The 26,485-nt window shown below is 37.3% G+C and overlaps 1 long non-coding RNA gene across 1 annotated transcript in view; it reads right to left on the bottom strand.

Annotated features, from left to right (window-relative positions):
- Positions 1-2,578: 2,578 nt before the first annotated feature.
- LOC150056116 (uncharacterized) overlaps positions 2,579-26,485 on the bottom strand; it is a 145,556-nt gene continuing 121,649 nt past the window's right edge. Inside the window, exons 2-3 of the long non-coding RNA XR_016537288.1 lie at positions 16,970-17,150; positions 2,579-2,794 (exon numbers count right to left, since the gene is read on the bottom strand). This is a non-coding gene — a long non-coding RNA (uncharacterized LOC150056116). The remainder of the gene's footprint in view (positions 2,795-16,969; positions 17,151-26,485) is intronic.

Here is a 26,485-nt window from a genome sequence, read left to right as displayed (position 1 = left end):
AGGGATATAATTTTTTTTTTGCCAGTCCTGGGCTTGAGCTCAGGGCCTGAGCCATATCCTTGGACTTTCTCAAGGCTAGAGCTCTACCACTTGAGCCTCAGCACTGCTTCTGGCTTTTTCTATGTATGTGGTACCGAGGAATCAAAGGGGATATAATTTTTTAATTAACTTGAATTGTGATCATTTTCTTGTCAATAACACAGCTCTATAAATCGGCTGCAGAATTCAGTGATGGTTTCTGACTTCCTATTATTCAGAATAATTTGGGATTTGAGAAAGGCCTTTCTTTCCTGGGAATTGAACCCATAATCTCATGCTTGCTAGGAAAGCCTACTTTACCATTTTAATACATGCTTCCCATACTTTGTCTATCTTTCATTTTGGAGATAAAACTCTTACTAACTTTTGTGCAGACTGACCTTAAACAACTCCTGCTTCCTGAGTAACTGAGATTATAGATATATACTGCCACACATAATAAAAGGGTTTTATTTGGGGAGAGATAAAAGAGGTTATTTCTCTTTCACTCTATTTTAGAAGTAATACTATCTTTAACATCGATGACAACACATTTCTATGAAGAATCATGAAATCTGCTATGCATGAGAACAAGACTGTCCATGTTCTAATTCATCCCTCTCTTAAGGATCTTTTCAGTATAGTGTGTGGTGGTGAAGATTCTGAGATTTGATTTCCTAACAATTTCAGAATATCCACTGCTTAATTCTGAGCTAATAATGCCAACTTAGTTTTACTAAAGATTAATCATACAAAGGTGTACTTTAGACATACTTGTAGCTTTTCTGGAGGCCTTGCCCCATGTTCCATTAGAGTAATTGTGTATTTGCTTAGCATCAAGCAGAAAGCCCTCTGTTTCTTTCACCTCATGTTCTCAAAAAAAAAAATAACATTCTTAGCAAGTTCTTCCAGGTAGAAGCTAGGGCTGTGACTAAGCCATGACATGTATGATTTGCCTACCAGAAACACAGAGCAGAGCTTGTGTAACTAAAAGTATTAGAGAGGAAACACAATTATGTAGTTGCCATTTCTCCTGGTTGTTTGGGTTTTTTTTTTATTCAGTAAAGCAGTTGATGAGTATCATGTGTCTTCATCAATGTCAACCCTTTCAACATTCTCACCCATCCCTTCCAATACACCCCTTCTCTTACTGTTCTCAGTTTTATAGGATATAAATTGAATTTTTACTGCATTCTACCTCCTTCCTTCTTTTGAATTCCTTCTTTCTGAAACAAAAAACAATTAAGATTTAAACTAGATTTTGCTTTGTTTCTCAAAATGTTCCCTACATAGTTTTAGCACTAGAGGATGCTAAATGGGAATTAGTTGAGAAAAATGTTTTATATGATCAAATAACTTTAGAAAACTACTTCAAACAAGAGTAAACATTGTTTTGGTTTAATCTTGGTTTGTAAGACTTCTCAGGCCTTCTAATATATTGATTTCTTTAAATGAAAAGGAAGTAGAGTTTTACAATTTTTCTCTTCTAGTTGAAGCCTAGGAGGAGATTTTTTCAGTGTTTCTGGAATTTTGTAAAATGCTGGTCTAACCCAAATTATTTAGTAGAAAAAGAGAAGTGAGATTCAGTAATTCATTTCCCTTTCACCAAATTTTTAATTATACTGTTACAGAGAAAAGGGACAGGAAAAATCCCAACATACTGACGGCATGCCAGCAAAAGTGAGCAGAAGATTCTATGTTTATAACATATCCACAACTATTGAAATATCTGTATATGTTAGTCAAGATCTAATCCTTCTTAATTTCTGTAGTTGCCTAACTATTTCTGCCCTTCCAAAAAAATCAGATCAGTGTCTGATCTAAAATCACTAATTTTGTCATTTAATGTTATAAATCTGAACCTGGACTGTTGAATAGGCAATGTACAATCAATTAGGGGATGAATTGTGTTCCCTGAAAAGTGGTAGCTGAAATCTTACCTCCACAACCCAGGTAATAGTACAACTAGTAAACTACAAGTAGTTAGGAGAAATCTATAAGGAGTTGTTCCACACAGACCATCAAAAATAAATGTATTTTGCTTAAACCAGTGAGTTTGTAACTCTGTTATGGCAGCCCAGCATCTTGCACAATTATTTAATCCCCATCTCAACTCTAAGACTGTCCCCTTGGCTGTCTGCTGAGAATCCAAGGAGGGTCAGGGAGTCATGTTCTACTCTTGCAGTGTTTATATCTGTCTGTGTTTTAAATCCCTGCTGAGATGGAGCTGGTACTTGCACATAATCATCTTTCTTGGTCTCTGGGTTCTTAGTTGATGAGATTAACTAGTTTAGCATACTGAAAGGCACCAGGGATGAGAAGGTTATGCTAAGAAGCAAAATTTTGTATGCTTATATAGTAGTCATTATTTAAAGACACTAAAAATGGAACAAAAAAGGGAACAAAAAACACTTTTAAAAGTAATATTTACCCTAGGTATTTATATTATTTTCTTTAATTACGTACTGAATTAATGTAAGCACAACAACTTTCAGGGATATATCATTTTTATTTGATTTACTTATGTTGATTTTAATTACATATTTTCTTTTCTTCTTCTTTGGAGAGGAGAGCTATCTGTTTATAATTTTTAAAACCAATGGAAGAAACAGTGGTATGGATTCTCTTAAATGAAGACTTTGACGAAGCATTCTTTCAATTGTTCTCTGTAGGTATACTGAGTCATTGAGAAGATTATTTTTTCATTTCAGCGCCAAGCTCTTAACTCTTTCAGGGCCACTCTTCTGAAAATCTAAGAAAACTAGACTCTTCCCTCCTAAAGAAACCAAAAATATAATTAATTTTCTGTACAATATCAAGTGTTCATAAGAATCTAATGCTAAATTCCTTATAATTCTAAGTATTTCATTCTTGATCAATTCTAAGATCATCACCCTGAACTGGGGTATATTGCTCACTGGCAAAACACTTTCCTAGAAAGCAACAAGACACCCCTGTCCTTATTTGTGTTCCTCTTGTCGGTGTTTTGAGTCGTTGGTCCCTCCCGACCCACAGGAGGGATAGAGAGAACACGCCCTGACCAGGACAAGCCAAGAAAGGAGAGGGCCGCCGAATGACTGAATGACCACCTACACCCAGCCCTCCCTCCCCGGAGGACAATCAAACATTTTAGGGAGATCCGTCAAGGCAGGAGCTCATTTATTGAGGAAGTACATTCAGCTAATATAGGGTGCAGGAGCCTAACAGCACAAAGGTGGGCAGGGCGGAGGAGGGCCACATGTTTACTCTCACAATAGGTCTCAGCAGAGAGTGATAAAGCAATAACACATTCATACCGAATGGTAATCAATTCTCAGCAGAAAATGATTCACAATATCGATGATATAGCTCAAAGTTCATAGGCATTGTGTCACACAATAGCTTATTTCTTTGTGTGGTTATCTTACTCAGTGATGCAGACTCATGGGCCAGCCTGACCCTGCACTCGGCTCCCAACACCTCTCAGTAGTGTTTCCCACCATTGAAAGAATAATTACCATTGATCTGATAGAGTCAAAATTTCATGGAGGATGAATAAATATGCATTCCTCTTATTGTCTACATATATTCCAAGAGAAGAGTCACATTTCCCAGAGTGGATCTTGGTTAAGGAAACAACTGGGAGTTACTCTCACACTGCTTTTACATTTTATTTTTACTTGGTAGATCCACTTTTCTAGTATCAGCTTCTTTTTTTTCTGAAAATAGAATCCTAACATTCCCTTTGAGGACCAATACACCTCTAACTCAATCCAGTGTGTTCAGAAATGGCTGATTTCATCCCCACTCCACAGTCTGATACATAATGGGAAGCTAGCTTGTCTGTGCATACTATTTCCTGCCTACAGTGATCAGTTTAGCAAGGATTAATGAGTCTATTTGGGGACTTAGGTTCAACTCAGGACTAAGGAAAGGAACCCATTCAGTGGTAACTACTCTAATGAGAATTTTTCATGGGCTTGCTGGAGATCTTTTGCCACCATGAGGGAAACAATATTCAGGACAATAGGGGATAAGGAAAAGCCAGAAGATGGGACTCATTTTCTACCTATGTCTACTACCTAACTAGCTGGCCCATGAACATGTCTCACTGAATTCCAGACAGAGCCGGACCTGAGAGCTCAACAGAATAAGAAAAGGCTTGATCCACTGGGTCCTTTTGCAGTATTGACTCAGACTTTGTCAAAATTACCCTCAGGTTCTTGGTTTCCCTTTCAAGTTTATACGTAGTACTGGGTCTTCTGCTAATTTTGAGCTACTACATACATCTCATTTTCACTGCCTACTTTCATACCTCCATACAAGTGTCTGTATAAATAAATGGATCTAGCTCTTCTACGAGGAGTGTGTCAGCTGATTTTTGTTGAGATGCCCAATAGTACATTGTCTTGCCTGAAATCAGCTCAGTCCCAGACATTTCACAGACATGATTATGAGTATTTTTTTTTTTGCCTAATCCATTTTTGAGAAGTGTTTCTATCACTTGCAACAGGAAAGAGTCTCGACTAATATAATCTCTGTTAACCCTCTTGGGCTACCTTGTGCATTCTATTTGGAAAATAACTGCTTTAGAAACATGGACAGACACATTATGGGAGTTAAAACTCACTTAGGCTGGAATGAAATTCTCCAACCAATCCATCATGTCACTCATGATCTATTAATCCTATTCCTAAAGAATTAAAGCAACCTTGCTGCCCACGCTAAAATATATGACCCTCCTGCTTGTAGAATTTCAACTGAAATTTTATGCACAGAAGAATCTAGCACATAAAAGTGGTATGAATCAGACCAAAACATACATCTTCCAATTAAAAGGTGTGAAAAGAGCAAAGAGAAATGGCCTTTTATATTTACTCAACTCAGCGGCTGAGCAGTTCATTAGCAAGTCCTGCAACGCAGGCAGGTCAGGAGCACCAGGAATGTGGAGACTGCTTTATAAAGCAATCTTAGAAAGGCAACCTTTAAGTCAAAAGTCCTAGTCCCTGGTGAGGTTTATTAATTGAATCATTTGTTTACAAAAGGTGACCGTGGTTCTAAGTGACAGTACTGTTTGCACAGTGGCACCAATATTAGGAAAGCTTATGTGTAATGCACTAGGAATGTAAAAAAAAAAGATGCTGATTGAATCAGGGGTATTTGTTTATCACACTGAAATCCAGTCATTTCAGCATGAATCGAGTTAGCTTATTAAAGTTAAAAATAGTCCTCAAAGTATTGCTAATGAGTAGCGTAACGTCAATACATTTACTACTTTCCCTCAAACCTTACCAGAGACTTAATGTTGGTCCTTATATGGATGGTAAAAGTAAAATAGAATGGAGAGGAAAAAGGGAAAGAAAGTTATGATAATAGTAGGTGATCATGTCTCACTTCTTACCGCTGTATTACTCTTTTTTTAAACCAAGGTAAAATTTACTTCGTATGATTTTTGTAAGGAAAATTAATTTAATATTCTTTATATACAAACATTTTTCTACCAAATCCATAGTTGCTTATAGAGGATATGCAGGAAGAAAATATGCTGATTAAAATTTAAATATACTTTTAATAACTAGTTCTGTATAATCATAGTTTGGCAATGGGCTTTAATTTTGATCTGAAGTAAACATATTTTAAAGTTGAATATTCATTTTGATTGACTTGGATGAATGTAAGTGGTTTTTCCATGTGTAGAAGGGGCTAGCTGTCCATTACAAGATGTTTTTCCTTCTGTAGGATATAAGTGTAAAAGGGTGGTGGCTTACTGGTCAGAGAGTATCTTGCAAGTAGGCATGACTATGTCACAAGCTCCTGATGGACTCCTGTGAAGTTGTATAACTTGTGCTAACAGAAGCAGGCATGCCTTTGTCAAATGCTCTTTCTGTCTTTGTCTCTATCTCTCTGTCTCTGGCTTTCTCTCTCTCTCTTTTTAGAGTGCAAGAGTTAGATCACAGCTGGCCACAGCCTCAGAAATGAGTCTAGGTTACTGCCTAAATGCCAGAGAAGAGGAGAGTCCCTAACAGTTATAGTTTTCCTGTTCCCCTACATGATAAGCAGAGTTCATAGATTTTGAACCATCGATACCTAGTTTCTATGTTTTTAAATCTACATTCGCTAGTCATCACATTATAATTATTTTTAATTAAGATACAATGGGCCACCTAATGACTCTACCAGGTAGGTAAAATTCCCAATGTATCCTAGTGTTTTGCTGGCTAGATCAGACCTATATTTTCAGTGAAAAAAATTGTTCTGGTAATATTTATAGGAGCATTTATTTGTCAAAAAAGGGAAGAGATGTAGAAGCCAATAGGAAAGAATGAAGGAGATGGTATTCTCTTCCCACTGTAAGTTCAGGGTATGGATCTGAACTCTTAAAAGTGAAGAGATGCTCAAAGAATAACTGAAAAAATTAAATATACCAGAAATTTGAGTAACTCAATTTGGTGCTCAGGGAACAAGATCTGATCAAAAGTATAGACGAGAGTGAATCTTCTGACCTCTATCCAGAGCACACTGAAGCAAGATAGCTTGTGGCTATCTAGAAACAGGTTACTTACTCACAAAATGGGCACCCTTAGCAGGGTAGATGGTTAAGATGAAACGACTTCCTTCCCCGAGACACAGTAATTTTACCCAATGCTGGGACCTATTCTAAATATTTAACAAAAATTTATTTCTCATAGCACCTCAGGGGTGGTAACTACTATGAGGTAAGGAGGTAGTATGATTCCTGTTTTCAATATCAGGAAACTGAGGCATACAGAGATTAAAAAGAATTGGCCTATGTCATGTAGCCTAATGAGTAGGAAAAATGTAATTTGAATCTAGGCAGTCTGAATTCAAAGCCCATGCTTATAACTGGCAAAGCTATACCCTTTTTATTATTTTTTAAGGAATTTATTAATGTTGATTTTTACATCATATTTTGAATGACAAGTTTAACAAACAAGTGTTCAAGGAGGGAATATCTATTTACAATCACTGGGACTTAGTATTTAGAACTTAATCAAAATTAGGCTAAGGGTTTGTATGTCATAGAAACATATTAATTTAAGAAATAAAACATTATGTCTATAGAGTCGTAGGTTTTTATGTCTATATAGTTATGTTTATATTTCCATTACCATGTTCATAGCTTTGGGTATGCAGTTATTGAGTCCTTACTCTTGTACTCTTTGGATTTAATAGCCACATATTAAGGATACCATGCGCCTTTTGTTCCTTAGGTCTTGACTTGTCTCACTCAACATGATTCACTCTAGATTCATCCATTTCCCTGTGAATGCCATTATTTTATCTTGTCTGTTGTTTATGTAGAATTCCACACAAATTACTAAGCTAAATAGTCATGTGAAAGCAACAGGCCTTTTGAGAGCGACTCAGGAAAGTCCAGAGAAGGAGCATGATGTGGAATCTCGGAAAGGGCAAGCCTTTAAACCATAATTTGGATCAGAATATAAATGCTACCCCATTCAATAGTCAAGGTCTGATGTGACAGTGAGACTTTTAAATTTTATTTTTTGACTATTCCTTTCTTGGTCAGTATTTTCAATAGAATTATGCCACAGGAAGGTAAATGACAGGCTTAAATTAGCCAATGTTTAAAGGTAATTCAAGTAATTAGTGTGATTGAAACAGGGTATTTTTTAATATTCAGAAATAAAGTGAGCTACTTATGTTGACTGAATTAAATAATAGAGACAAAGAGAAGAAAACTGTACATTAGGCGGTAAAAGAAAAACTGCGGATTTCTTCAATGACCAAGTCTGTTACTCACGTAACTGCTCCTTTGGGTTAAGGGTTACTTCCTTCATGAATGTCTTATTTATGTGATCATAAATGACTAATGAGGCCAAGCTGAAGACAGATTTCCCCGGGGAATGGGTGAACCGAGATGGTTAATTTCATGCACTATTTCTGCTGAATTTATTTTATTTTTCTCTTTGCCGATGAAAGATTGAAAAATACTCTATGCCTTACTATAGGTTTTCTTTTACTTTTTCTTGGGATATTTAGAATATTGTGATCTGTTTTGAGCTTTCTAAACGACTGTGGTGATGAGGCTTACAAGGTCTTAGCCCTAAATACTACTAAGAGTATTACTAATATTACCAAGGAACTCCTATAATACCCCACCACTGCAAAGACTAATTATCCTTTGTGTATCTCTGTGTTCTCCCTGTCTCTTCAGCCTATTTTCTATACAAAGCCAGTAAGCCTTTATATAAAATCAAAGTCTGATACAGGGTCACTTCCTCACTGAAAATTGTCCAGTGCCTTTCCAGTATAGTAAGGATATTGCTCAAGCTTCTTGGGGCACCACTCTGCCCACAATAATCCTGACCTTCTTCTCCCCCAATCCTCACTTCCTTTTCTCCTTTCTGGGAACATCCCATAGTTTTCTTCTAGCAGCTCTTCCTTGGCTGAATCTCATACTTCATTCAGAGCCCTGACAAAGGCTCCTTACTTAGAAAGGACTCCCCTTGCCAGCATTCTTGTGATAGTATTGGAAGACTATGCAACTTTTCACTGGGCTTCACTTTTGTCCACAGATCTCATTTCTACTAGAAATTACATTATATATTCTTTCTTATCTATTTTCACCACTGAAATATGAACTTTGATTTGCAGTACTTATAAAAGTCTTGATATCTTAAAGACCCTAAGTAATATTTTGTTCAAGGAATGAATATATAATGAAGGTCAAAGATAATTCTGGAAGTTATAGATTCATTGTAACTATGAAAGGAGTCAACATAAATACATTGAAAGTGGTATTGGGTTAGATTATATATATATCTATATATCTATTCTTTTATTTGTTGGTTGTAAGACTTTAACTCAGGGCCTGATTGTACCTGATCTCTTTTTGCTCAAGACTCTACCACTTTGAGTTATAGCACCACTTCTGGGTTTCTAGTGGTCAATGGGAGATAAAAGTCTCATAGAATTTCCTGCCTGGGCTGGCTTCAAACTGCAGTCTTGAGTAGCTAGGATTACAGACATGGTCCATTAGCACCTAGTTAATGGTATATTATTAACATAGTCATTCAACAGAGTATTACTGAATTATTACAAAATAACAAGCACTCTTCTAAAATTAATGATATAGCAATGAACAAAAATGACCCTGATCTACTGTGGTTTATATTATTATTTAAGGATTAGAAAAGAAAAAGAAAATTAACAAATGATTAAACACTATTACAGAAGGAGAAAACAAAGACAAAAAGTGATGAAATTATGTATATTTGGTGACCTTACATATAAGCTGCACTTGAGCAGAGTCCTGAAGGAAGTGCAAGAGTGAACTATGAGGTGAGCAGGAAAGACTTTCCCAGCTAGAATGAAGTCAGGTAAGAAGGGACAAAGGCAGGAGCAAGGAGGCCAAGGAGGTGCACAGGGAAGAAGCTAGTAGTAGGAGATGGGTCCAAAGAGATGGGAGGAAAGCTAGGTCAGTCAAGGCCAGGTATGTCAAGAAAAAAGAAAACATGTACTGAGAGTGAAATGAGACCCCTAGAGAGCTTGAGCCTTGGAATGAGTTCAGGTATGCTGGCAATTTATTCAAGTGGCAGAGGGAGTTAAGAATGTTTCCTTAGGAAATTAGAAAGCTATCGCAGGAATCTATGATGGTCCGATTCTCGATAAAATTGAGCACCTTTGATTTGTCTAATCAATGTAGCCAATCCAAGTCCAACAATGGCTTATTTGAGATTCCTTCACAGACCCATGCCATTCCTACCAAGCTGACTATGTGTTACCATTGTGAGTGCTTTTCAATCTCAGAGCCTCTAAATGAAAATAATTTACACTAAGGAAATATTTGTTTTCATTAAAAATTGCATGTCTAATTAGAAAACAGCAATACGTCTCTGATGTTTGTTTCAGACCTACAATTGGTTTGATAGAGTATAAGCAAATTTTCATTTGATCAGAAAATACTTGTTTGTCAAGTTTACATTCTTGGTTTTTCACTGGCTTGTGTCAAAATAAAACAATTGAATACAAGCAAATGGCTATTACAATGTCCATGCAACCTCTCAAGAGGCAGTTGTTGGAAGTTCAAGGGCTTGCTCCTATCTAAAATAAAAACAATTCTCCTTCAAATATTACTATTATCATGTATCTACTATGCATTAGACTTAGTGATTTTATTTTAATGATTTTTCAGAGATACTTAATCTCACAGAGCTAGAATACTAATTATTGTTCTGTGTTGCAATAGGAAAACAGCAAATTACTCAAATTTTAATTATGATATTCAGTTTTAAACAAATGTATAATAATTGACTTTGTGTGTAATAATTGATTTGTCATTTAAGTGGTAATGTTTATGCAAATGGACTCCTTTATATGTGTGAACTAGTTATTATAAAATTAATTACTGAATATAATATCTTGCAGAACTGACTACCAAGAATTCTTCCAACTGGCTTACCCATTCATGAAAAAGCTGGGTGCTATTATGTGCAGTGATGAACTTTATAATTCAAAGAAATTAAAATATATTCTACATGCTTGCTAAGTGGGCTTTTCATTACAATTATCCTTTTCAAAGAGCATTATATACATTTTTTCTGAAAGATCCCATAAATGGACATTCACAGGAACCCGAATATTTAGCTAACCTTTTAAATCTTCCACATTTCATAAATATAGATTTATTTTTCTGTAGCTGTCTCATACTTGGACATTGCTTATTGTATGCTGTCTTAGTGATTTAGGATTTTTTAATCTATTTTTTGTGAGTTTTTTCCCGCCTTGGGCAGATGAAGTCAAAGAGAAAATGAAGATGTTATTAAGGCATATACTTAAAGGGGAAAGGAAGCCTGCAGACCTGAAGACGTTCATTAATATCTACATAGCTCCTGGTTTCACATGGGTATAATACCACAGCTAAGTTAGGATTATAAAAGTTTCTATTCATCTTCCCAAGAAACTCTTCATATCCCTCATTCCAATGAGAGTGTTGTGTATATTTGAATAGGCACAAGCAGACATAAATTCCTCAAGCTTGCCACTAGAAGCATATCAGTTAGTTCTTTTGGTACCTGGTGCGTTGTATAAATGTTTATTTGAATTAGGGATGGGAAGGGGAATGACAAAATGGTGAAACCAAGAGCAAAGTATGAACCAGTGTAACCGTGATACTCGCAAGGCACTATGATGAAAATGAAGTTTTACAACTCGCAGGGGAGGGATAGTTGGAGAAAAATGAGGAAGGGGGTAAAATTTTTCAACAAGAAATGTACTCATTACCTTATGTATATAGCTGTAACCCTTCTGTATATCACCTAGATGATAAAACTAATTTTTTTAAATCATCTTACTTGTGCCAGTACTGGAAGCTTTAACCCAAGGTCTGAGCACAGTCTCTGAGTGATTTTGCTCAAGTCTAGCACTTTACCACTTGATCAACAGCTGAATTTTTGTGGTATTTTTTTTGCTAGTTAGAAATAAGAGTTTCATAGGCTTTCCTACTCAGGTTGGTTTCAAACCACAATACTATGATCTCAGCCTCCTAAATAGCTAGAATTAAAGGCATTAACCATGGTACATGGCAAAACAATTTGTGAATTGCAGCTTCACTAGCTAAGGTAATTAGGTATAATAACATTTTGATTTTATTTTGTTGTTGTTGATATTGTTGATTGTGGGGTTTAAACTCTTGGCCTGGGCGCTATCACTGAGCTCTTCAGCTCAAAGCAGCACTCTACACTTGAGTCACAGCGCCACTTACAGTTTTCTGGTAATTGATTGGTGATATGAGTCTCATAGAATTTTGTGCCTTGTCTGGCTTTGAACTGTGATCCTCAGATTTCAGCCTCTTGAGTAGCTAGGATTACAGCTGTGAGCCATGGAGGTCAGGCTAACTTTGATATTTTTGGCATCCCTAATACTACCAAAAATTTAATATTTCCTTTGTATTCATTCACACTGTATATCAATTGTCAAACTTTTCATAGTAAATTACATTCATTGTTACCATTGTGAACTAAGCATGGCCCAAGGGCATCACTTCTTTAATATTTTAAGAACTTAAGAAATTGAGTTGTTAATCTTACAAGAGTGAGAAAATTCACATTGAGTTCACTATTTTAATGTTGACAGTAAATGTAGAATACATTATTGGAAAAGTATTTGTATTGACTCAATGTTTTGTGAGATCACTCACAGAGGCATTTTAAAAGTTATTAAATTATCACACCTATAAGGATTATTGTCAAAAAGTTATACAGATGACAGAATTGCCAAGTAGTTAATGGTAAATGAGATAAAAATGATTTTGTTAAATTCTGCTTTATCATCTAGTGACATTCCATAATTTAATTGATTTTCAGCCTTCTCTACCTATCAGTCTTGTACATCACTCTACAGAGGCAGTGTTTTCCTGTCTGTCAACTGATATTTCTCTCAATTCTGTTCATGAAATGAAGAAAATAATGTCCCAGAGTTGTTAAATGATTCATGGTGTAATCAAGTTTCTGGATACCTAATTACCATTAAATAAATATTTTTCTTTTATATTACTATCAAATTTTTAGCAGGAGGTAATGAGCACCTTTGGTTGAACTGATGCCTGATCTTTGGAAATGTGGAGATACACACACACACACACACACACACACACACTCACACACACTTCTATATATATATACATATATATTTCTCTCCATTATAGATTATAGAAAAGAGTATATTATTCCCAACATCTAAAACACACATCAAAAATACTGAGTAAAGATAGAAAGCAAGCTTAAATTTAATAAATTGCTGAACACCATAATAGATTTTCAATATAGATTTTATTTTTGAAATTTCCTGTCATGATTAGATATAAAATATCCTCTTTGAAGGTATTGTATCCAGTTGATGAACACAGGGAATGATTTATGATAGACCATGAGGATTCTGATCTAGTCAATGGATTAAGTGATTGTTTTGATGGCATAATTGAAAAGTAGTGTGAACTTTCAGAGATGATCCTAGCTGGAAGTAGGAGGACAACAAAGCGCTTGAGGGCTTTGGCTCTTCCCAGGCTATTTCTCTATTTTTCTGTTTTCATGCCGGGGCCAACCGGCAGCAAACCAGGGTTCGTAGATTGGGATTCCTGAAATAGGGGGCAAGGACTAGGAAAAAATAGAAGAGAGACAAACAGATGGGGTTCAGGAGGGCTACAGCCCAAATCAGGAGCCACCGCTTAAGAAGCCTGTAGCCCAAGACCGTAGCCCAGTTTATTTCCAGTTCTCAATCTTAAATACACATCTTTAAACTAGGGAACTGCCAGAGGCTACATTCGTACAAACAGTATCAAGTCTGAAATAGGTTGAATGAGAAGCTATCAAGTCCCAAACAGGTTAAATGAGAAGCTATTGACACAGCCCAAAATCATAATAAGAGCTTACTTCCTTGTGTACTCAATTGTGCGGGTCCAAGGTCACTGACCCCACAGTCACGGTCACTGACCCCACAGTCAGTCCCCAACATTTTCAGGCTACCATAAAGTAAGCAACTTTTCTCCACAATGACTTTATACCTTGATCTTTCTGCCTTGTCACAGACCTAAAAGCAATGGAAGCCAATCAACCAGACTGAAACCCTTGCAACCATGAGCCAAAATGAACTTCTGTTCAGCTATTTCTCACAGCAACATATATTCTAACTCATTTCCCAATGTAAGTTGTGGGTATCTATTTCCTGTGTGTTTTTAATTCAATTTACACAACATAATCCTACTCCAATCTAGTCACTATGACTGATATTTTTCTGGATAGTACTACTATTTCTCTTTGTGACTTCATTTTTCCTTTACAAAAAAATCTGCCTAGGAAATATAGAACACAGAACTACTGAAGATTATACATAAAGTGTAATAACAAAAAAATTCACATACATCTGTGTATATTTCCTGTATTAGTCCATCTTAGTGTATTTTCCTATGAACTGTGTACATTATCCTCACAGTGTCATTTGTTTATATTGATATCAGCTAGGGACCACTGAACTATTAAGTGGTAGTCACAAAAGAGTTGATCTCTTCAACTGAATTTGATTTTAGTAAGGGCTCTTCAATGCCTAAAGATGTAAATAAATAAGGAAATAAATAAATAAAAGTCAAGACCAAAATAAATAAATACCTGACCCTTTGGACCTCTGGCACCTTGAATGGGATATAATAAGACTGGAAGAATTTCTTTTAGATATTCGTGAATGCTCTTCATAGTTAGCCTTCCAATAATATTTTACTACCTAAAAGATGTGGTTGTGGTTCTTACATCAACACAGTGAAACAATTAGGGAACTGCTATTATCTTCATATAATGAATAACAATAGAAGAATAACATATCATTGGTTTAAGATATATTCCTAAATTTGCCTAGTGACTGGCTTAGGTTAATCTTCTGTGAAGCCTAGAAATATTTTACTTGACAATTGTCTTAAACTCTTTTCTTTCTCTTATAATCTTATAGGCCCTACCACAAAATATGATAATTTTAACATCTTATTCAAACTCGCTTAAAACAAAACTGGTCTTCTTTTCCCCACTGTCCTTTTCCCAACAGAGGAGTCCGAGTAATCCTTTCAAAAGGTAGGTCTGAGAGGACAAATTACATCACTGCATTATTTAACAGCTTCCAGGGACATCTCACTGAGTTTTAAACAACAGAAAACCCAATAACTTTTAATGATATAAAAATGATCAGTTGCTTTATATGTTTAAGAGGCTTTACTTTGCATATCTATAAATCAGGGTGAAACACTTTGTTGGAGGCAATGATAATATCAAATCATGTGTTCTATGGTTAATGTACACCTCTGTCTGAGAGTTAGCATATGGACAAAATGATTTCTTCACTCAGCCAACCATAATCTTTCAAATTTTCTCTCTTATCACTCATGTCTACCCCAAGACCACTGAATGCTCACCAGTCAAGCCTATCCACATCATTACTTCAGTTGTCTCTTGAACATACCATAGTTAAGTATCTCATGAACTGTGTCCTTAGAGACCATGGATATAGGAGAAGGAGGTGGTAGAAAAATTTTATGACATTGTCAATATTGTCATTTCCTAGCCCCTATGCAAAATTTATCACTGGGGAGCTGAAAGTAGGTCAGTGTGCATATAGCCTACAAATGTAATTTCTTGAAGACAAGTAGTCAGTAGACAGAGAGGCACAGATAAAGGCAATGTGAGTGAAAGGCAACATAGTCTCCCAGATAAAAAGATTATGAGATTAACAGTGAGGACTCGTCCCTTGTAAGATCTAACCACTAGGCATGGTATGATATTAAGGGGAAAAAGCGGGCCAAGAATGCCTGCATGAGAGTAATCCAAAACAAGGTCTCCATGTCCACACAATTATAACATTTTCAAAATTTCAAGGTGGCAAGATATAAAATGTTTACAGAATTGTGCAAGAATAATCTTCATTAATAATACCAAGTAACAGCAATATGGACTCTCCAGTAGAAGTCTGATTTTCACATGCAGCAAGGGAAAACAACCAGAGATACAAAACAGGGATGGATCTCTTCATACTGAAATTACTACAAAGAACTTAATGGAGAGAGCTACAAAACTTATGCCTGGGTTGTATAGGCCATTTTTATTTTTTAATTTAATCTTTACTTTATTTCTTATTATTGTTATTCTAAAGGTGATAACAGATTACAGTTACTAAAGTCAGGTAATTACTACATTTCTTTTTGGACAATGTCACCATTTCCCTTGCTGCCTCTCAGTTTTTTTCTGCCATCCCCACCAAAATATTTTCTCTTTAAGGGAGAGTTCTCTCACTCAAAATAATGAAAGCAGGAAAGACTAAAAACACAACAGTTAAAAGCACATTCAATATTTAAATTTACCGTAAAACAATTAGAACTACGCTCAGTAAGGTTAGAAAGGAAAGGACATGTCGAACACTGGTGGTTCACACAGGTAATCCTAGCTACTCAGGAGGCTGAGATCTGAGGACTGCAGTTCAAAGCCAGTCTGGGCAGGAGAGTCTGTGAAATTCTTCTTATGTTTAATTTAATTTTATTGTCAGAGAGATGTATAGAAGGTTACTGTTACATTCAGGCTGCTGATTTATATAAGAAAGAAATCTTTAAGATGATAGAGGTTGTACATGATCATACATCTTCATTTTCTTTTTCTGGAAGGCCTGACATGAGTTGATGATGTTCACTAAGGCATTTTTTGTATCTGGCTCTACACAGAATGAAAGGACAAACATTAAATGTGCTAAGATAGATTTTCCTTGTGTTATATGATAAACAAGAGGATTATAAAACATATTACCCTACAATGGGAGTGATCACTATTACCTTCAAGAAAAGTTTGTATAAATTTACTTTCTTATTAGAAAAATGGGTATAAAATTTCATTTCACTGAAGAGCTCCAACTTCAAATAACAGGTCCCAAAGAATACCAAGAAGACACAGACAATATTGAGGAAGTCTAGAAGAGGGCTTGTTGTTGGACCATATTGCCTTTCAAAGTAATTCTGTAGTAAAGAAAAAAGTAGGTAGTATATCTGAATAGTCTATGAAGGTGCTTGGCTTGGAGCAATTGGAGTTGGGGTTAAAAAACACTACACTGTATTATCTTCCTCAACAGCCAATAAGAGTGTCACCCAGGACTACAATGGAAAAAATACAAGCTGTGCTCTGTGGCCTAACTTTTCAACAGCAAAGCACATGCAAAAAGACATGTTCATGAGAAGAAACAAGATATGAAACTATATCTGAATCCTACTTTTGAATTACAGAAGACCTATGTCATATTAAAAAACACAAAATACATTGGTCTAGCGAAGAGAAAATTTAATTTGACACGGTAGAGCCTAAGTACAAAGAACCAGAACTCTCAGAGGAACTCCACTTCCACTGTGGAACAAAATGTTCTGCTTATTAAGAAGGATGGGGAAAGAACACAGGAACACTATTTTAATACTCACAGTTCTAATTAGTCTCAATTTCCACTTCATTTTCCTCAAGCATCCAAAGTCCTGACTGAAATTAGAGGTCAGAATTCATCATTTTAACTCAATTTTAAGGATGTGTCTTGTAAAATTTGGGATAAACATATTTCAGAGTCAAAGGACTTCCACTCCATATTCGATTTGTACGAGTTGGACACTGTAGGAAAACATAGATCAGAAGATATAAAGGGACAACTACCTAAGATAGCTCATGTGGAAGCATTCATCCAAATACTGTCTCAGAAAATCTATTAAGCAAATAAGGTGGAATCGCTAACATACAGAGTGGCTCATGTGTAAACATTTAGGGAAAATACATAATTTGAGGGGCTATGGGTAGTAAGAAAATAATTTTGGAATAAAAATAATTATAAATGTCTAGGCAAAGAATGGGTAAAAATTTGAAACTATGCAAATTGAAGGACATACACCTCAGTGTATGATATGTGTTAATATTTTGTACATTTTATCTATTTAGAATTACATACTTTCCATGTGGAAATCATGTGATTTCCTTTAAAAAGGAAAACCATACTAAGATATGACCGGCTGAGCTGGGTGCCAAAGGGTCAAGCCTGATATCCTAGCCAGTTACTAGACTGCTATTTGAATCCAGTTCTGGAAGGAAAGTCCATGAAACTATTACCTCCAATAAGCAGAAGGAAAGCTGTGGCACAAATGGTAGAGTAAAAATTAAAAAATAAACTCAGACCTAGAGCTCAGGCCCTGCGTTCAAACCCAAGTACTGGTACATCCCCACACAAGCTATAATGTGGTAATTGTTAATATTTCAATATTTTACTGAAAAAGGGAGCAACAGAAACAAAATTAAAACAAGAAATATATCATCTATAAAGGGAGAAAAGATACAATTATCTAGGGTTCTAGATATCAACGTAAATGATATTATTTGGAAGGATAAAGAAGTATGATTAAGTAAGTTCTATATTCAAATTGTCATTAATGAGATTAAATTCTTACAAGTTATGCCAACGAAAAGATAGTTTTAAGATTCAGTAATGCATGAGTTATACAACTTAAGCATGCTTCTTAAAATATTGTATCATATATGTCAGACAACTGAAACAAATACAATTAGAATCATTACTTAATAAATGTACACATTCTTTGCAATCAATGAATTTTAAATGAACCTTGGTAAAGAATGAGAAGTACTTAAAGAGAGTCTTCTCTGAAGAAGAAAAAAAATGGCCTACATATAACGAATGATTGTTGTCCTTAATGTACTATGTTATATCTCATCTCCTTTGCTGTCCCTTGGGTATCTCATATTGTTACAGTATCTCACTTTGTTATCTGATATATTGAATTTATTTGTACTTGGTTATTTGAAATTTGATAGGGAAGGGGGAAAACCAAGACGGGTAGGGGGGGTGGGGGGGAGGGTAATGGGTACGAAGACATGTGAAAGGGTATCAATACATGGGAATTAATGCACCTTCTATCTGGCAAATATCATGTAACCCTTTTATTAATTACAATAAAAAATATTTTAAAAAATGGCCTATAGACACATGAAGAAATGCTCAACATCTCTGGTCATAAAAGAAATGTAAATCGAAACAACTCTAAGATTCCACCTCACTCCAGTTAGAATGGCCAGGATCAAGAAAACTAATAACAACAGATGCTGGAGGGGATGTGGCCAGGAGGGATCACTACTACACTGTTGGTGGGAGTGCAAACTCGTTCAACCACTATGGAAAGCAGTATGGCAGTTCCTCAAAAGACTAGGCTCAACTAGAGAAGATGGCGCCTAGACAATAGGGACGCTGCCTAGCTCTCTCTCACAAAAAGAGAGAACCAGGGAGTCCCACGAGCCAATTATCTTAAGAAATCCACAACAAACTCGAAAGCAACGGAGAAGGACTCAAACCAGAAAAGAAATCCAGATAAAGCTCACATTCAACTTTCTCAAAGAATTCGGAATGCGAGGACCCCTACCCCACCTCTCCCCGCCGGATCCAAGCCGCAAAAGCCGGGGAAAGCCGTGAAAAGCGGCGGCAGTGGAGGGCTCCAGGCCAGGCAGCCCAACTGCTGCAGAAACCAGCATAGAACCAGGCCAGCAAGCAGCGGAAGCAGCAGAACCCAGACGCGGAACCAGAACAGCAAGCAGCAGAACCCAGATGCGGAACACAGGTGGCAGCAGAGACCCGAGGGGAGTGAAAGACTCCCTACCACCGTGGAGCACCCGCAGACGGAAGCAGAGGCGTGAGTAATACAGCGCGTCCTCAAACACATCGGGAAAGCAAAGCGGGTGCCAAGCAATAGAATTGAACTCAGACCCCTCCACCCCGCCAGAGAAAGACTGACAGGAGCAGGGGGGCAAAGAATTAAGAATCCTGTCCCTTCCCTCAACAGCCCCCCCCTCAGGCCATTGACTGGAGATTGACAGGTGGCTACCTAAGATCCAGCACCCCACCAAGGGAGGCGGTGCTGTCCCAACTCCCACCCGCCCAACGGGCTCAACCCCCAGCCCTCTCACTGGAGACTGACAAGCAGGCAGACCCTAAGACTCAGCACCACACCAGGGGAGGCTGAGCTGTCCTAGCTCCCACCCGCCCAGCAGGCTCCTCTCCCAGGCCACTGGATCTGGAGAGTGGAGGGCACTGGGACCCTGCCTTACAACAGCGGGTAGGGTGTGTGGAGAAAATAGTAGCCAGCATCTGCCCCCCCCCTCAATTCTTGAGCAGGGCATGCTCCAGCTTGGAATCCTGAGCAAGACAGCACCAAGGGGCCCCCACAATCACAGACTCTCTGACAAAGCAGTGGAAACACAGCAGGGTTCTGAAGGGCCAACCAGCAGCCAAGCTCGCCTTCTGAGAAACAAAAAGGCCATCTCTGCCCTTGGAGCCCACGTCCTCAGCTGGGCCCCACCCCTGGGAACAGAGGGGTCTCCTGCTGGTCCTGCTGAGAGCCCCTGGAAACTCTCAATCCCCAGACCCTTGGCTGGGGGGTGCCCCTGGAAGCAGCACAGGAAAACATCTGCCCAGCACGCTCAGACTGAAGCTCGCAGATCCATCCCATGGTCCACTGTGAGGCCACTGGTTGGGCTAAGAGCTAGTCATGCAGCAACACATAAGTTTTATTCTAATACTTTCCAAACTTTGTACTCAAATACGCTACCTACTTACCAACTTAGGTCAGTTATCCTTACACTATAATTTTTCTTCATTATTACAATATTCTTACACTCCTACGTAATCCTCTTGTACCTCCCCTGACCTCTCTCATTCTATTTTTCTATCTCTGGACCTCTGTTCATCTTTCAACCCTTATACTGCACAGATCTACACTTGATGGCTGTTGAGCAATACTGTATATCTAGGTGCTTAATTATTCTCTAGGCTCAGAGGGACTTAAAGACAATAGAGATTGGATTGAGAGGTTTATTGTTTTGGGTATAAATCCCTTATAAGTGGTTGTATTAGACTGGTCTGTAAGTGCACAAAAAGAAAGAGTGATAACACCAATCAAAACTTGTGAACATCTAGTGTCTGCCAGCTACAGAGGTCTAGGTTGGTTATATCTGAAAAACTATAATCATGTTTAGTATTAATCTTGCTCCCATTTTCAAATGGGCAGAACAAGAAACTCAAGAAAAATGTCAAATCAAGAAACAACATCCCCCACCCAATGTAAACAGACAATGGAACAGTCACTGGCAAACCTAGAGGAGAGTCTTCCAAGTGCTGTACAAATACAATTGATAAACATCATTAATGAAAAATGTGAAAATATAAAGACAGAGATAAGGGAGGAAACCATAAACAAGGTGATCAGTGAAAAAGAAGAAGCCATAAAGGAGGCCATAATAAAGGTTTTTCAAAGAAAGATGGATGAATTCATAGAATCCACAAATAAAAAGGTGACCAAACTCCAGCAAATGTCCAAAGAAAATAAATCTACTGAGCTAACCACTCAAAGGGAAACCAAGGAGCTAAAGAAATCCGTACAGGATCTAAAAGAAGAGATGCAAGGCATCAGAAATGAACAATTAGAAGCAAGGGAGATGAAGAATAAAGTAGATAGCTTTGATAGCAAGTTAGACAATTCAGAAGAGAGAATTTCCGGGGCTGAAGATAATTTAGTTACTACAGAGAAAGAACAGAAAATGAGTCAATCCAAATCTAGGAAAAATGAGAGAACACTTCAGGAGGTCCAAAATACAATTAGGAAGCCTAATTTAAGGCTAATTGGTATTGAGGAGGGTCTGGAGAAAGAGGTCAATGGTATTGGAAATATACTTCAGGGAATCATCTCAGAGAATTTCCCAAATATCCAGAAGGGCAGACCCATCCAGATACAAGAAGCTTTTAGAACCCCAAACAGACCTGACCAGAAAAGAACATCCCACTGCCACATTATAACTGGATCTATAGAAACCAAAAAAAGGATCCTAAAGGCAGCCAGGGAAAGGGATCAGTAACCTATAAAGGCAAACCAATAAGAATAACCCCAGATTTCTCAGCAGAGACCATGCAAGCAAGAAGTGACTGGAAGCAAATATGTCATGCCCTTAAGTCAAACAACTACCAACCAAGAATACTGTACCCAGCTAAGCTCTCATTCATAACTGAGGGAACAATAAAAACATTCCATTCCAGGGAAAAGCTGCAACAATATGTAGCAACAAAACCAACACTACAGAGAATCCTGAAAGATGTTCTATACATAGAAAACCAAAATAAATGAAATATAGGGAAAGAAATGGCACCTAAACAGCATACCATCTAAGGACCACAAGAACGGTCAAGACACAGGCCCAAATAAAAGCTTTTAAAAATGGTAGGAACTAATAAATATCTCTCAATCCTAACTCTCAATATCAATGGCCTTAACTCTCCAATTAAACGGCATAGGCTGTCTAGTTGGATCAAAAAGCAAGGGCCATCGTTCTGCTGTCTTCAAGAGACACATCTTACCCAAAAAAAAACATCTTTTGAAAGTGAGAGGATGGAATAAACTCTATCAAGCTAACGGCCCCCATAAACAGGCTGGAGTTGCCATCCTCATATCAGATAAAATAGACTTCAAACCAAAATTAGTAAGAAAAGACAAAGAAGGTTACTACATACTACTAAAGGGATCTTTCCTTCAGGAAGACATAACGATCCTAAATATTTACACACCCAATCCCGGAGCTCCGAACTTCATCAAGCAAACTTTACTTACACTAAAACCATACATCGATCGGAACACAGTGATTGTTGGTGACATTAACACACCACTCTCACCTATGGACAGATCAACAAGGCAAAAACTCAACAGAGAAACCTTAGAACTGAACAACTATATAGACCAACTAGATCTAACAGACATCTGCAGAATATTCCACCCAGCAACAACACAATATACGTTTTTCTCAGCAGCACATGGAACATTTTCCAATATAGACCACATCTTAGGCCATAAAACAAACCTGGACAGATTCAGAAACACTGAAATTATTCCCTGCATGCTCTCAGACCACAAAGACATCAAATTGGAACTGAACACACATCTCCACCAAGGAAAACCCTGTAACTCATGGAGACTGAACAACACATTGTTGAATCACCAATGGGTCATCGAAGAGATCAGAACAGAAATCCAACAATTTATAAAATTTAACAAGAAGGAGCACACAAAATATCTGCTCCCTGGGGACACGGCAAAGGCAGTGCTCAGTGGAAAATTTATAGCTCTGAGTGCCTACAACAACAAGTTGGAAAAATCACAATCCAACAAGTTAATGTCTCACCTTAAGATCCTGGAAAAAGAGCAACAAACCAAGCCTAATCCCAGTAGAAGGAAGCAAATTATAAAATCAAAGCAGAATTAAGTGATTTAGAATCCAAAAAAACTATAGAAAGAATCAACAAAACAAGGAGTTGGTTCTTTGAAAGAATTAACAAAATTGACAAGCCCTTAGCAAATCTTACCAAAAAAAGAAGAGAGCATATCGAAATAAACAAAATCACAGATGAAAATGGTAATATCACGACAGAAATTACCAAGATCCAGAATATCATGAGGGAATACTTCTAAAACCTTTACACCAACAAATTTGAGTATCTAGAAGAAATGGATGAATTTCTAGCCAATATTAACATACCCACACTGAACCAAGAACTAACCCAACTCAACAGGCCGATTTCAAGCTCTAAAATAGAAATGGCAATAAGAGACCTTCCACCTAAGAATAGCCCAGGGCCAGATGGATTCACAGCTGAATTCTATAAGGTCTTCAAAGCAGAGCTCACACCAATACTCCTCAAGGTCTTCAACGAAATTGAAAATGAAGGTTCCTTACCAAACTCATTCTATGAAGCCAGTATAACCCTCATCCCCAAACCAGACAGAGATTCATCAAAGAAAGAGAACTATAGACCTATATCTTTGATGAACATCGATGCAAAACTTCTCAACAAAACACTGGCCAACCGTCTACAACAACTCATCAAAAAAATTATACACTATGATCAAACAGGATTCATTACAGGCAGGCAAAGCTGGTTCAACATACGCAAATCAATTAATATAATTCAACACATCAACAGGAGCAAGGACAAAAATCACATGATTGTCTCAATAGACGCGGAAAAGGCATTTGACAAGATCCAACACCCCTTTATCTTAAAAGCTCTGGAGAAACTAGGAATCCATGGAACAGCGCTGGAGGAATTTCAATTCCAAACTTTAGACTCTATTACAGAGCTATAATTCTCAAAACAGCTTGGTACTGGCACAAGAACAGGCCTGAAGACCAATGGAATAGAACTGAGGACCCAGATATTAAACCACAGACCTATGGCCACCTAATCTTTGACAAGGGAGCCAAAAAAATAGAATGGAAGAAAGACAGCCTCTTCAACAAGTTGTGCTGGCAGAACTGGTTAAGTACCTGCAGAAAACTAAAGTTAGATCCTTCTTTGTCACCCTGCACTAGAATTAACTCCAAATGGATCAAAGACCTGGAAGTAAAAGCTGACACACTGAAAACTTTACAAGAAGGAATAGGAGATACACTAGACCTCCTTGGCACAGGTCGAAACTTTCTTAATAAGGACCAAGAATCACAACATATCAGAGAAAGTCTGGATAAGTGGGACTGCATTAAAGAGCAGAGCTTCTGTATGGCAAAGGGCATAGCTAGCAAATTAATTAGGAAGCCTACAGAGTGGGAGAAGATCTTCACCAACCAAACAACGGACAAAGGCCTCATATCTAAACTATATCAACATCTTAAAAAATTGAATCAATCCAAAACTAATCTCCAAAGTAACAAACATCCCATTAAAAAATGGGCCAAAGACTTAAAGAGCGTCTTCTCTGAAGAAGAAACAAAAATGACCTATAGACACATGAAGAAATGCTCAACATCTCTGGTCATAAAAGAAATGCAAATCAAAACAACTCTAAGATTCCACCTCACTCCAGTTAGAATGGCCAGGATTAGGAAAACGAATAATAACAGATGCTGGCGGGGATGTGGCCAGGAGGGATCACTACTACACTGTTGGTGGGAGTGCAAACTCGTTCAACCACTATGGAAAGCAGTGTGGCAGTTTCTCAAAAGGCTAAACATAGAGCTCCCCTATGACCCAGCAATTCCACTACTTGGCATTTACCCAACCATCCAGAAACTAGAGCATACTAAATCCACTAGCACAACAATGTTCATTGCAGCATTATTCACCATAGCAAAGGTATGGAACCAACCTAGATGTCCCTCAGTTAATGAGTGGATCAACAATTTGTAGTATTTGTACACAGTGGAATTCTATGCTGCTGTCAGAAAAAACGACATTGATCCATTTGTTAGGAAATGGAAAGACCTAGAAAAGATCCTATTAAGTGAAGTAAGTAGACTCAAAGGAACTTAGGCTCAATGGTTTCCCTCATTTGTCATAATCAGTAGAAACCTTGGGCTCTACTAGCAGAGATCTGCAATAGAGTAAAACCTTGATACATAAGGCCATATAATATGAAGCTAATTGAAAGGACCTCCAGGATATTGAAACAAAAGCCATATAATGAATGATTGTTGTCCTTAATGTATTATGTTATCTCTCATCTCCTTTGCTGTCCCTTGGGTATCCCATATTGTTACAGTATCTCACTTTGTTATCCAATATATTGAATTTATTTGTATTTGGTTATTTGAAACTTGATAGGGAAGGGGGGAAAACCAAGACGGATGGGGAGTTTGGGGGGGGAGGGAAATGGGAACCAAGACATGTGAAAGGATATCAATGTATGTGAATTAATGCACCTTCTATCTGGCCAATAGCATGTAACCCTTTTATCAATTACAATAAAAAAAGGCTAGGCTCCCCTATGACCCAGCAATTCCAGTACTTGTCATTTACCCAATTGTCCAGAAACAAGAACATACTAAATCCATTAGCACAACGATGTTCATTGCAGCACTATTTACCATAGCAAAGATATGGAACCAACCCAGATGTCCCTCAGTTGATGAGTGGATCAGCAAGAGGTGGTATTTATACCCAATGGATTTCTATGTTGCTGTCAGAAAGAACAACATTGCCCCATTCGTAAGGAAATGGAAAGACTTAGAAAAAATCATATTAAGTAAAGTCAGGCTCAAAGGAACATAGGTTCAATAGTCTCCCTCAGTTGTCATAATCAGTAGAAACCTTGGGCTCTCCTAGCATAGATTTACAATGGAACATATGTAAGACATAAGGCCAAATAGTATAACACTAAATGTAGGGACCTCCAGGATAAGGAAACAAAAGCCACATAGTGAGTGACTATTTTCCTTAATGTACTATGTTATCTTTTTTTGCCATCCCTTGGTTATCTCATATTGTTACAATATTTCACCTTGTTATCTGATATATTTTTATATTTGCTTAATCGGTTATTTGAAATTGGATAGGGAAGGGGGGAAATCAAGATGAGTGGGGGGAGGGTGGGAAGGAAATGGGGACCATGTCATGAGAAAGGGTATCAATATTTATGAAATTATGTACCTTCTATCTGGTGAATATAATGTAACTCTTCTATTAATCACAATAAAAAAGAATAAAATTTAATTAACAACAAAAAAAAGAATGAGAAGTAATGTTTATTACAGTTCTTTGTTTGGGCTATAAAGGACCAACCAGAGCTGTTCAAATAATCATTTACTTATGTAAGGAACACTAGAACCTGTTGTAGGAACACAGTTTGAAAACAATCTTTTTGAAAAGCTTATTTAGTCCCCTGAAGCCATAGTATCCGATTATGGAAGTATAACATTCAATTCATGAAACAGTCCCTCAGTGGCAAATGACTATTTTCATGTCTTGTAGTAAACAGAGACGAGCAATGAAATGCCATGACCCCAGGGACCCTCCTGGCTTTACATCTATATAAAGTCTTCATTTCCTTTTGCTGACAGTTGTATTTCTTGCCTGAATATTGCTCTTGTCAGTTTGACTCCATTTTTTTCCATCCACCCTTGAAGTGTGAGTGGTA

Source organism: Megascapheus bottae, chromosome 12, assembly GCF_031878675.1.
Source record: "Megascapheus bottae isolate mThoBot1 chromosome 12, mThoBot2.hap1, whole genome shotgun sequence".
NCBI classification, from domain to species: Eukaryota; Metazoa; Chordata; class Mammalia; order Rodentia; family Geomyidae; genus Megascapheus; species Megascapheus bottae.
This window is presented reverse-complemented; position numbering and strand designations above follow the sequence as displayed.